Source organism: Channa argus, chromosome 7 (assembly GCF_033026475.1).
Source record: "Channa argus isolate prfri chromosome 7, Channa argus male v1.0, whole genome shotgun sequence".
NCBI lineage: Eukaryota > Metazoa > Chordata > Actinopteri > Anabantiformes > Channidae > Channa > Channa argus.
In genome coordinates, this window is record NC_090203.1 from 24,871,018 (window position 1) to 24,883,524 (window position 12,507).

The 12,507-nt window shown below is 37.4% G+C and overlaps 1 protein-coding gene across 4 annotated transcripts in view; it reads left to right on the forward strand.

Annotated features, from left to right (window-relative positions):
• Positions 1-12,507, forward strand: part of grik2 (glutamate receptor, ionotropic, kainate 2) — a 257,673-nt gene that overhangs the window by 175,406 nt on the left and 69,760 nt on the right. The window lies entirely within an intron of this gene.

Consider the following 12,507-nt stretch of genomic DNA (forward strand, 5'->3'; position numbering starts at 1 on the left):
TTGTTTTTTATCATTTTCTGTTATGCAGCTGTTATATTTTGATGTTTTGTTTTATTTTGGGTGACGGTAGGGTCCATTAAGAGGACACTCAAAACTTTTTGTTTTTATTATAATTTTTATAATTATCTCAAGTTAGTCTTAGTAATTAGTCTCAAGTGATGGAATCACAAGTGGACGGCACTAAATACAAGTGTGAACGAGTTCATAAAAATGCAAACATTCACTCACTCAGGTGGTTTTGATCAGCTTGATTGGCATCAATCTACTCTCAGATGGGAACAATCCGAGAGCATATGGTTTCTCCCAAAAGATGTCTCTGTGACGAGAGGGAAAACATATTTCACATACATATATAAAAAATAAACAGATTTTGTTACCATATCTGAGAATCTTACAGTTTTGTAACCATTTTACATTTTTTTATCCACTTTCTAAATTTCTAATCATTTTGGACTAAAGCACAGGTTTAACTTCATTTCTCCTGAATGATTATTCTTGCTCTACTTTGTGTGATTGAACAATGAAAGAAGATCAAGAAGAGGGAAAAAGAATAATATGGAGCCACAGATGACTGACTGCTCCCCAACAAAGTTCTGTTTAATATTATATATAGCAATTTCTTTAATACCGTTTTAGCCATGTAATGTAATGTAAGGCATATTCTCCAATAATTTTAAAACAAGCTCACTTCCATTTAAAACAGGTACTTTGAGGAAACTGAGCTTTAAAATTGTTCACACTACAATACAGTTGACCAAACTTTTAGATGTGCCAGAAATTGATTGCCAACTGATTGATTGTCTAAAAGAAGAATTATTAATCATTCAGGGGACTAATTGAGTAACAGGAACCTGCTCACACATCAAGTGATAGCTGCTATGGCTACATTTTACCCTGTTAGCCCAAATTTGGTCTGAACTAGTCATTTTATAAAATTTGGCTAAGCCGGGACTGTGTCTGTCTGGCTTAACTGTTGCTCCATGTATTTCTTAGGACAGGTTTAGGAGCAAAGGTTTGGACTACAGGAAGCTCAAAGTGGGAATTTAATGCATTTCTCAGGAGACATGGACAGTAACCCCTAATTTGTTCCTAATATGGTCTCTGATATGTATAGAAAAAAAAAAAATTCTAAACACTGTTGAAATGAGTGTATTAGATATTTTATCGTGCACTCAATTAAAATTAAATGAAATTCTGGTTTGTGTTTGCTCATTAACTTTGATATATTTGGTATCACGCATACTGTAGCTACAGGAAAAAAAAAATATAAGGACTTGCAGTGAACTAAACAAATATAGAAAGTATTTGGTTTGAGGCGGTTTATGCTCTGTACAGCTCATACTGTAGCGGCAGGAAGTTTTCACACCACTGTGGCCAGTTATGCCACTAAAATCTAGACCTTGGTATTGTTTTTTTCATCCCAGGCTGATGTTTTGCCTTATGTGCGTAAATAACTATGATTTTATTTTTTGATCCAAAGTGTTTTGTCATTGTTGTTCATTCTTCTTCCAATGGTTCTATTAAGCTCATGTTAGAACATAGCCTTGGCAGAACAGATCAGTGATGAGTTACTGTCCAGCCTGTTCTCACTCCCAGTCCCTTCTGTGGTGCTCGTTTGCAATGGTGATTCTCATTGTAGTACAATGGAAACCATAACACTTCAATATTTGATGCCTAAAGCATCGTGTAGAATATAAAGTGAAAAGGTCTCATGGGGAGGTGGACGGGGAAGCGGATGGTACAACAAGACACAGGACTTTTCCACTGGAGATGATGTGCACTTTAATGACCATCAAAACGTATTAAGTAGTTACTATAATAAAGAAGTAGACACTGACATTGTCACTGTTTGTAGCATTTTGTTTTTCTGTAATTCATCTTGTAACTTTACTTTACTCTGAAGTTTTTGTGTTGACTAACCTAACCTTACCCTGAAGTTGTTTTCCCTAACTCTAACAGTTTGTGTCAATATGATACGCCAAAGGACTTAAAACAGCAGTACAATCTGACGCCTTAGGAAGCGTCAATACCTGACGCTGTGGGACGAGAACGTGTTGTTCTGTCACATGATAGTTGAATACGAACGAGAGCCTGCCAGCAGTGCATGTTAAACAGGCTGCTCCGTGGTTGTGTGTGTCCTCCTGTCTTTCTCTAAAGAGAACTGCATGCTTTGTCCACTGTTATCTCGGATTTCTGAGTTATGAAACCTCCAGTATTCAAACTGTTTCCTCCTTTTGCCATTTTGTGCCATCAATGCAAACATTAACTATTGCATCCTTAAATGTCTGTTTACAAGCAGTATTTTCTGCTTTAAGCTAGACCAATTACAGAAAGCTTGTAAGAGCTCTCAGCCCTAACAGACTCCCTCCAAAGATGTCTTTTCTTATAAAGAAAAATCTTTTAGTGCTTTGCCTGTGCTGCCCTTCCTTTTTAAAAGACTTTCTAGGGATTTTGTTCTCCCACTCAGTTGAAGGAGAGTACCCCAAAGCGCTGCAGTCCCAAATTGCCAGTTGACTTCACCACTGTGGAAGAGTCCAATTTTGTGGGAGCAGGTTCAGGCAAAGAAAATTGACTGATTGATCACCCAATAAGATTTCATGGTCTACGGATCTGCTTCCTATCGACCAGTTTATCAGGCGTGTTATTGTCTCTCCTGCCAGTGGTGGCAAAAAACAAAGGAACTTGTTTTTGTTGACACCAAAGTATACACCTTACAAAACAGAATGCAATGCTGTGCAAATCATTTGAAACCTTCATTTGGTTAAAATTATGACTAAAGTAATATCGTGAGAGATGTCAATGTTTTGGGAGAAAGTTTTTCACGTCACCTCAGTGGTTTAAATTGAGCTCATATCTGCTTTTAGTACGGTGGCCCCTGATGGCCCGAATAGCATCGCATTCAATTATTATTTTTCAATCTGGACCTTTTAGGGTACAGAGAATTCGCGATTCCATGCATCTTTTAATAACATAATTTACCGTAGATAATGAGGTACCAATGTTTGTTTTTTTTTTCACTGTGTTTTAGCATTACACAATATTTTGTTTTGTTCTTTTGTTGCCCCTTTCATTTTCATTTTATACTGCAGCCCATCTCTTTTTTGGAACTTTTGTTATAGCAAACAAATCCCCAGATTGTCTCTTTTTATCACTACAACTTATGCCATCTCGATGCATCAAGGCTAAATTATTCCACTAGGGTGACCTTATGCCCCTTTTCACTCCATTTTATCAACAAGCAGTGGTACAGTTTTTTTTCAGGAATCCACTGCACACTGCACATTGAAGTACTTCCATAAGAAATGGTTCCAACATGCACATTGTGTATTGTACAGTTCTGTCTGTCTACACATATAAAGCCTCTGCCACTTTACACGAGTATTAACATATTGACATTGAGCTGCATTGAGGACCGGTAGTCACTTCTTGGGTTGCTTGTTTCTTTACTCAATCTCCTGCTTATGTGCACAGGTTCCATGTATTAGCAATGTATCTGTGCCTACCATTGGTAGGTGTGAGGGCCACAACAATGGAGGGAAACTGCTTGAAGCAAGCAAATTAAAACCATTTATGATCCTGTTATTGAGGAGGCAAGCACAAAAATAACAATATCAAGTAAATTGCAGGTTGTCATTATTTATCGTGGGCCTTCTTTCCTTCCATGCGTGCTGTGAAGTGATTGGATTGCAGTTATTAGCAAAGACTCTGCAGCTGTAATTGCTATATCAGGACTGAGTCATGGGGAGATGTGTGATGGCTGTGTGCAACAACGAAAAAAGGAGGGAGGGCTGACAATAATTGGGTTTGTTACATTTGATTGATGCACACTTTCATCTGGCTTCTCATCATTTTCCCAGGGATTATGTACTATAAAACATGATGTAATTACTGTTGAGATTTTGGCATATCAACAGTTTATCTGCTTTGGAAATCACTCCAGCAATGTTGCGGTAGAAACAAAGTACCTTTAGGCTAATGGCTGGAGCTGCAGATAATATACTGTGTAATATTTTAGAGAGAACCAGGAGCCGGCCTGCTTCCACTTACTGTGTGCTGAAACAACCCATATTGTATTATTGGAACTGGAGGAGAGTGATAGAGCAACATGCAGACTGATCTGAAATACAGAATAATGTAAAAAACCTAGGGTTACTGATGCAAAATATTAAATTACAAACTTCCACCAAGAATCCTAGAAAAAAGACACAGTGTGAGGAGATGGTACAATGACCTGATGTCCTTGAAAGTACAGTACAGTAAAAATGAAGATGCTATACAAACACTGTTCTACAAAATATTTGATTTATCAGTATTATCTAAACAGTAACAAACCTTTTCTGTACACTTGTGCAGGTAGGCTGATTGAAGCATGTTGGAGCCAGCTGCAAGTTTTGTTCATTCTTTATTATATCAGGGGTGTTTGTTTCATTTCTCCTAACTGTGTAGGCATTGCTACTGTCTGCACATGTCAGTGTCACATTAAATTGTACTTATGATTTTTGTGATGTCTACCAGTATCTTACAGCAAATTCTCTTTCAGCCAGTTTCCTTTTCCTCTTATTACCTTTATATGATCAATATTTAATATATATTAAAAAGGTATTAAATTGTGATTCATTGTGATTTCCTGTAGATTTAACTTTTTCACATACAGTATATAAAATAGAAAAAAAGTATACAAATATTTAGAGCAGGGAACAGACAGAGTGGAGGCTAGTACTGAGTTTGGGGTGTCCACCTCCACCAACCACACCCCCCGAGAAGCGTCTGGTTTCTTGCTTTTTACCAATGAGTTTTTAGAGGCTTTTATTCATCATCATCATCATCATCATTCTTCACAAATGAATGTGAATTTAATAGAATGGTTAGGGAATCCTAATTTATTGTTAATAACAAAGTTTTACTTTTGGTGTCATTTCCGGTACCTTTTCTCAAACATTTATCAAAAAGGAAAGAAAATGCCAACCAGTTTTGTTGATCAGTTTAGAGCTTTATGGCACATAGAATTTAAAGTGTCATTTCCATTTGGCTATGTGCATTATAGGCAACTCTTCTTAGATGTGACGTGAAGTAACAAACCTAGTGCCAGTAATCAGACTTTCCACATTCAGAAACGAGACAGATGTAGAAAAATAATAAATAAATAAGACCAGTTACATTAATTACAAGAGCATACTTCCAAATAGGTAATGTAAAGGATCATTAAGCTAAATGCCAGAGCTATCTAACATATGTTGTTAACATATCATTGTGATTATCTGCTGTGTCATGCATCTCATTTTTCTAATATATTTCTAGTAGCCAGTGTTGCCATGAGCTGATCATCTGTGGGACATTAACCAGACTGTAACAACTATATTAACAGACTCCTTATGAAAAAAAAAATAAAAATTCCGCTCATAGATTTACCATTTCAAAGTTTACTTAAAAGATCCTGCATTGTAAAATACCACCCAGCAATGTGCACTGCATCTCCAGGCTATAGTGGCAAATTCTGTAAGGATGGTATCACGGTCCTTTCACTGTGTCTCATCTCAAGCATAAAATGAATGGAATGGAATAAATGAAAGGAGCTAAATCAACCACAGCAGCAGAGAGGAAGCTGGTAGCTCTGGCCCCAAATGAACAAATTAATCATTTCAGCTGATATGTTAATGAGTTAAGAGACACATGAACTGATGTCTCATGTTATACCCTCTGGGTTCGTCCCCATGGAACTGTTGCTGTATCCACTCTCTCACGTTATGCTTCCAGTACAACAAACCTGTATACTTGACTCAGCTATGGATATGAATTATTGTACATACTCACTCCTGCTGGCACTTTAACCTGCCACAGAATGGAGAAGAAAGTGCTTTGGTGATAGGCAGATTTGTTCATGTAGACGAGTCAAGGTAAATGACTTCAGTTAAACTTTAAAATGTTGGCATTATGCAGCCTGCTACAACATTTTGAGTGGTTACCGCAGCATTTTTACATACACTTTACACTGGCATAACATGTTAGTGTGTCCTGAATTCTTGTGGCCTAAAACGCGCACAGCATCCAATATTTAAAATACTTAATCCGTTTAGAAGTCCGCACATATTTTATGCTGACAGAATTTTCCATTGAACATCCACTACTAAGCACACGAGAAGCTGAGGGTGTGTCTGCAGCATCACTGTGTGCAAATGCTGGAGGCAAAGCTCTATTTTCAGAAAAGGGTTGCTGTCAGCCGCTCTTAGCTTGTTGAAAGTGATCCAATCTTAAAAGTTGGAATGTGGCAAAAGAAACTGATATAGCCCCGACTTTTCTGCAGTTCAACTAATTCCTAATAACTATTTCCTGTATTAAGAACCTATGATTTTAACTCTGCACATCAGCTTAAATGGATTTTAGCCCATTCCTATTTACAGAACAGCTTCAGAGATGTTGTTGTCTTTCTTGCTTCAGGTCCTTACACAGCCTTTCTGTGGTTAAGCTCAGGACTATGACTGAGACATTAAAGAGATTGAATGTTTTACACCCATTCTTTGGTAGAAGTGTGTGTTTAGGGTCTTTATCCTGCCGCATGATCCACTTTCTTTTGAGCCATAAGTTCACAGATAGATACTTGTATGTTTTCTTGTTGAACAAGACAGGACCAAAATCATGATAAACAGCATACTTTGGCCTCTTCTACCAACATAACATTTGTCCAACCGCTGTCTTCTTTTTAGAGAGAGGTGGCTCCTTGCATGTTCAGCATTGTGGTTCATTATTCTCCTAATGGTGGACTCATGCACATCAGACATTATACTGGGGTTTCTTGTTTCTTGTGAACTATTCCATGCTCTGCCCTTTGTTGGTCAACCACTCCTTGGGAGGGGAACAATGGCATTAAATCCAGTTGGAGGCGAAACTCTTTAAAAAATGTTTCGTATTTTTTTCCAGCCTGGTGATCGTAAACAACTCTTTTTTTAAGATCTTCAATATTTTCTTTTGTTCAAGCCATGCAAATTGTTGGTCACCTAGGGTGCCACCAGCTGGAGGGGAGCCAAAAGAGATGCATTTGTTTTAATTTTTGTTATAATTTGCAATCGCATTTAAGGAGCAGCCTTTAGTATCTGCATAAACACATTTTCTTTTTAAATACATGGAAGGATATTACATACATCAGACAGCTGCGCTCTGAAAGAGCAGTCAAGCTTAGTAAGGGTCAGTATGAGAGACAGCTACCTGCAGCAGCTTTGAGGGAAAGATGTTGTGCGTGGGGGACAGCGAGTTGACAACCACCCACCCACCCACCCACACACACACACACACACACACACACACACACACACACACTCACACACACTCACACACACACAGAGTGCGCTGCCCACACAGCTCCACCTCCCTTCCCTCAATCCGTCTCATCAACTGTGTTACCAATTAAGCCACATTTATTACTATATGTGATGACTTTTAGGAGCCCAACAAAAAAGTGACTAGTGACAAATCTATCCACTTGTTGGTCAGACTTTAAGTGCGTACTTTCAAAGTGAGTAAATGTGCTCTCACGTGGCTGTAACTTGTTCAGTGTGTGGAGGACAAGACAACAGCACGTTGAATCATGAATGAGCTGCAAATGTGCCTTTTATTTCTTCTTTCTTTCTTTTTTTAATCCACCACAAAACAAAACAAATACAAAAGAATTAACAAATCACACAATACAAAACATAACAGCATAACAACAGTGTGATATACGAGCAAAAGAAAAGACACGTGTTACCTATGTACAGTGTATGTTTGCTTGTGAAGGTGCATTGGGGTTGGAGGACCGGGGAGGGGTAGTGAGGGGGAAAAGGAAAGCTACTACTACTACAACTACCACTACTACTAGTACTACTAACAATATTATTGATAATAATAATAACTATAATCACAATCAATTACTACTGCTAAAAATAATAATGATGGATATTGATAAAAGTGATGGTATTTATTTAAAACAAAAAAAGGGATCATGACTAGTCTAATATTTTGCTGTTTGTGGCGGGGGTGTGTGTGTGTGGACATGTGCGTGGCTTCAGTCCCAGGCATTTTGTTTGAGTTGAAATGTTCTAGAAATGGGTTCCAAGCTTCATTGAAGTTTGCTGTGTTGTTTTTGTATGTAGCTGATGTTTTCTCTATGGTTATGTTTCTGTGTGAAGATATGTCCAGTGACTGATATGAAGTGAGGCATTAGGCTTCCAGTTTTGAAAAATAATTTCCTTGGTGATTGTTAAGGACATGAGTACTGGGTTTTTATATTTAACTTAGAAATTATCAACTTCTGAGATGTTGCCAAGTAAACAGAGGGATGGAGATGTGGGGATTCTGCAGCCCAGGATAGCGGAGAGTCTCTCTGTCACAGCTACCCAGAAAGAAAGCACCGGGTTGCAAGCCCAAGTGCAAATGTTCCTAAAAGACCCATCAATAATCAGTAGAAGTAATCCCCATGTCCAGATGAACTACTATTTCATTTCTGTTAAACACTATAGATTTAAAGAGAAAATGTCTTGTTACATTTATTGTTATTAGAGTGAGTTGATTGCAGTGTTACAGTTGACATCATCTAAACTCCTAATGATGAAAAACTCCACCGGGTGATGTCATCTGCATGGGTTTGTGAGCTAAACGCAGCGAAATACTTAACTATTGCTGTATTTGAACAGCAAAGAATGAAAACTCATGAAGCTAAAAAGGTGAACAGCGCTGTAGCAGAGGACATATGCATCAATCACATTACTGCGTAGCCTTGTAATATTATTTTAAGAAAACTAAATTCTTGATCGTGTTCTCTCCCTGGTATAGAAAATTGTATTGAATATCGATATTTTTCGACGTACAGTACTGAAGTTAGAAATTCCAGTAAATATTGTGACATCCCTACACTGCAGCATTAAAAGGTCAAAATTCTCTGGGGCACAGTACAGAAAACAGAGGAAAGAGGTAGAGAACAGGAAAAGAAAAATCTATTCATTAAAGTAATACAAGAAGGGCTTGGACGCCTAAGGCGCCAAAAAGTCCGGAAACGACTCCTAAGCCTTGACACACTTTAACAAACCTGTGTTTGTCAAGATCCGACTTTGATAGAGAAGACCCAGATTTCTCTTTTTTAAATTAGTTAGGACCTCCTTCCTTCACAGCTTGTTATTCCAGTCACACTCACATCTGATTGGATTGACAGACTAATCTCCCCCTAAATGAATTGATAATCCTAGTGGTTAGGATCATTTTATCAGAAACAAATATTTATTGTGAAACATTCTCCATAATAAATAATTAAATGTATATACTTTTGTCTAATCGGCTCAGCTGAAGTCAGTTTGTCTACATTTCTGATTTTTGCATTTGTATCTGATCACGTATTTGGTCACATTTATCCAGAAAATCCACAGGGCCTAAATAACAATACACAGTGTCTGTCTTACAGCTGGAAGATTCCAGGTTTGAATCCACCTACCAGCTGCTGTGGTGGTCTGGTCTGTGTGGAGTTTGCATGTTCTTCCTGTGCTTACTCCAATCAGCCACAACATTTGCTTTTTATTTTTACCCAATTCTATTTACACAAAGAATTTGGCTTTGATTCTTCAGTGCAGTCCTCAGGCAGTCTTTGCACCTTTGGTTCTTTAAATACATTTTCTAATGATATTAAAAATATAAATACACCCTAAAAATCTTCCTTCCTGCCAGCTTATTACCGTCACATGAGCACTGAAAATTCTATCCATTTAATGTGTTAAAAATAAGTTCACAAAATATCTTTGATAAATAAATATATAAATGTCTTCCACTGCATGCTACGAGCACCTAGCTCATTCAGTTTGTTTGTTCCAGTCACATTGCATAGAAGAGAATCAACAATACTAAAATAAGTGTTTAAAATGAGTCAAATAAAGCAGTATCATTTGTTTTTGAAGAGACACAGAATCCATTGTTTCTAATTTGTCAGAGAAGAAGCTTTTGTGCTTAAGAAGAGTCTGCAGTGAGGCATGGATGTGATAGCACTTTAATTAGGTTGGCTTTACAGAGATACATGGCTTCTCCTTCGCTCTGTTTTTAATTAAATATACACTATCCCCGTCTACACCTTGCCTCACTGCAGGAGCCTGGAGAGAGTCTGCATATTTCTGTCTGTATGTAACGTGAATGTAGAGTGGTGGGGGAGGGTCTAAAACCTAGATCGTCCTTCACATGTCTCTGATAGGGACCCAAGGTCAGTGCAGGTTAACAGTACATGTTATACAAGTACAGTAGAGATCCTAACTTGGTTAAGAGTCATAATTTGTGTCCCACAAAGTCATAATAATTATAATAATAAAACTGTTGAGACACATCACAATCTCTACATTATATGCTGTGAGTTTCAAATTGTCAAGGAACATTTTATTGGATATGTTCAGTATGAATTTTATTTCTCGAAAAAAATCTCCAAACTTGCAAAGGTGTTTTATTTAGATGGCCACAACACTTGGTTGGGGTTAGAGAAAGACTGATCTAGAACCACTTCACACAAGTGTTTAGTTTTTATTAGACGAAACCACAAACAGGAGATATTTTGCATCTGAACAAAAATGCAAACAAGTTTGCTATTTATTTAAATCAGAAAGTAATTTTTGAAGAAAGGGCTTAAATGGATTCTGTACTGCAAGAAGATATTTCGCTTGAAAAGAAATATACTGTCTGGTAACATTTGACTGATCAGCATATTTGTGATGTGACTTGATATTAATCAACTTATCCTCATTAATAGAATTCTGGAATTGCGATTATGGTGCCTATAATAAACATTTTGCCCCACTTATTTTTTTATTTCATGTATTTGCAGTTGCAGTTTTGCAGACTAATAATTTTTATGAGGTTGCTGCAGTTATATCAAGGAAAGAACTTCAGTTGTGTGTTTACCAATGTACTTTCCTGATATAATATTGCACATGTTTCAAGATGGGTAACTCACAATGCACAATTTTACAATAAGAAGTATCCAAACTGATGTAGAAGAACAAAAATGCTTTTCAGTCTCTATATGTACATCTTTGAATAGTTTAGCAACTGCCTCAACACTGACACTAAAAGTATGTGTTGACCTAATGGTACTAAACGTATAGTTTCAAATAACTGGACTTTTAGTATCACTATAGTATGTGGTGCTATTTGATATAACAACACGTCCTCATCCCAGTGTCAGAAGACTGTTTCCAAGGTGTCAAATTGTGCTGCATTTCCACATCCTTTGGCCTGTCATCCTAATGCCACAGGTACACTTCGCATTCCTAATTGGACGCTCATGAAGCGCCACCATCTGATGCCATGGCATTGACTATACATACACAAAAAAACTGCACTAGTGTTAGGGAAAACGATTTCAGGGTTAGACACTAAAACCTTCGACTAGGACAAACTACATAAAAACAAAACACATACATAGTGATAATGTCCCACACCTACTTTAAACTAGAGTCAAACCCCGGATGGTTTAGGTTTCAAAAGCTTAAAGCATTGGGCTTCGCATTGTGCTTCACTGAAAATGTTGTGGATCGATCACTGACAAATGGGTATTTGTCAGCATCTACCATAAAAGGACTGGGAAAAGCGATGCTTTTCGATGCCCTGGGAATGACAACGGCTGGTCATATAATGGGATTTATACTTGAATAGTCATTGGAAGGACCTCTATTTAGAAAGGAGGAATTTGAAAAATAGGAAAATGTAATGTTTCATTCTCACACTGAAGTAGTTACAGTGGAAACTGCAAACTAAAAATATCCACCTAGAATAATACATATATTAAAGCAATGGGAAATGCTTTTATTTTCATTTATTTTATCTATTTCTTGGAGAAATAATTAATGTTAACATTTTGTAAATCCATGTATCTCGATGTTTTATTTACTGCCTCTGAGACCCCACAGCACAGACTGCACACGCAGTGCATTAAACAGAATATGCACTGCGTATTATCTCATTGGGCAACATGCTTGTCTGTCAGATTATGTACTTCTGTGTGCCTGTGTTGGTACGATTAATTGGGATTAAAGCATGTGAATAGAAACTAGAGAACCATTCTGTTTAAATCAAAACATGCCATTAAAAATCATTTAAGCAGCGTGTCTTTTGAAGCTGTGCTCATAAAATCTCTGTGGGTCAGTGTTGGCCTAAATCAAGTTTCATAATTATTGCATCCTTTCAGTGACTGGAGCAAAAAAGAAAAAAAAAAAAAACGGGTTTAATCAGCTCTCAATGCTGTACGAAGCTCAGTCTTGGACTATTTTTTGAAATATGTAACGTGTAACATTTCTCTTATGTTGTGGCTACTTATCCAAAAACACACATTCCAACCTCTCCATGCACCATTTCCAGTTTCACAGATGAAAGACAAGGGCTTTTATGGCCACAAAGAATTAGAGGTATTGCTGACTCTTTCGGTGAGAGGTGCTCTTTGTTAATGTGTTAATGTGTCCATCCGCTGTTTATGATAATTACAGTCTTTCACAGTTGACAGAAGGTGAGAGGTCA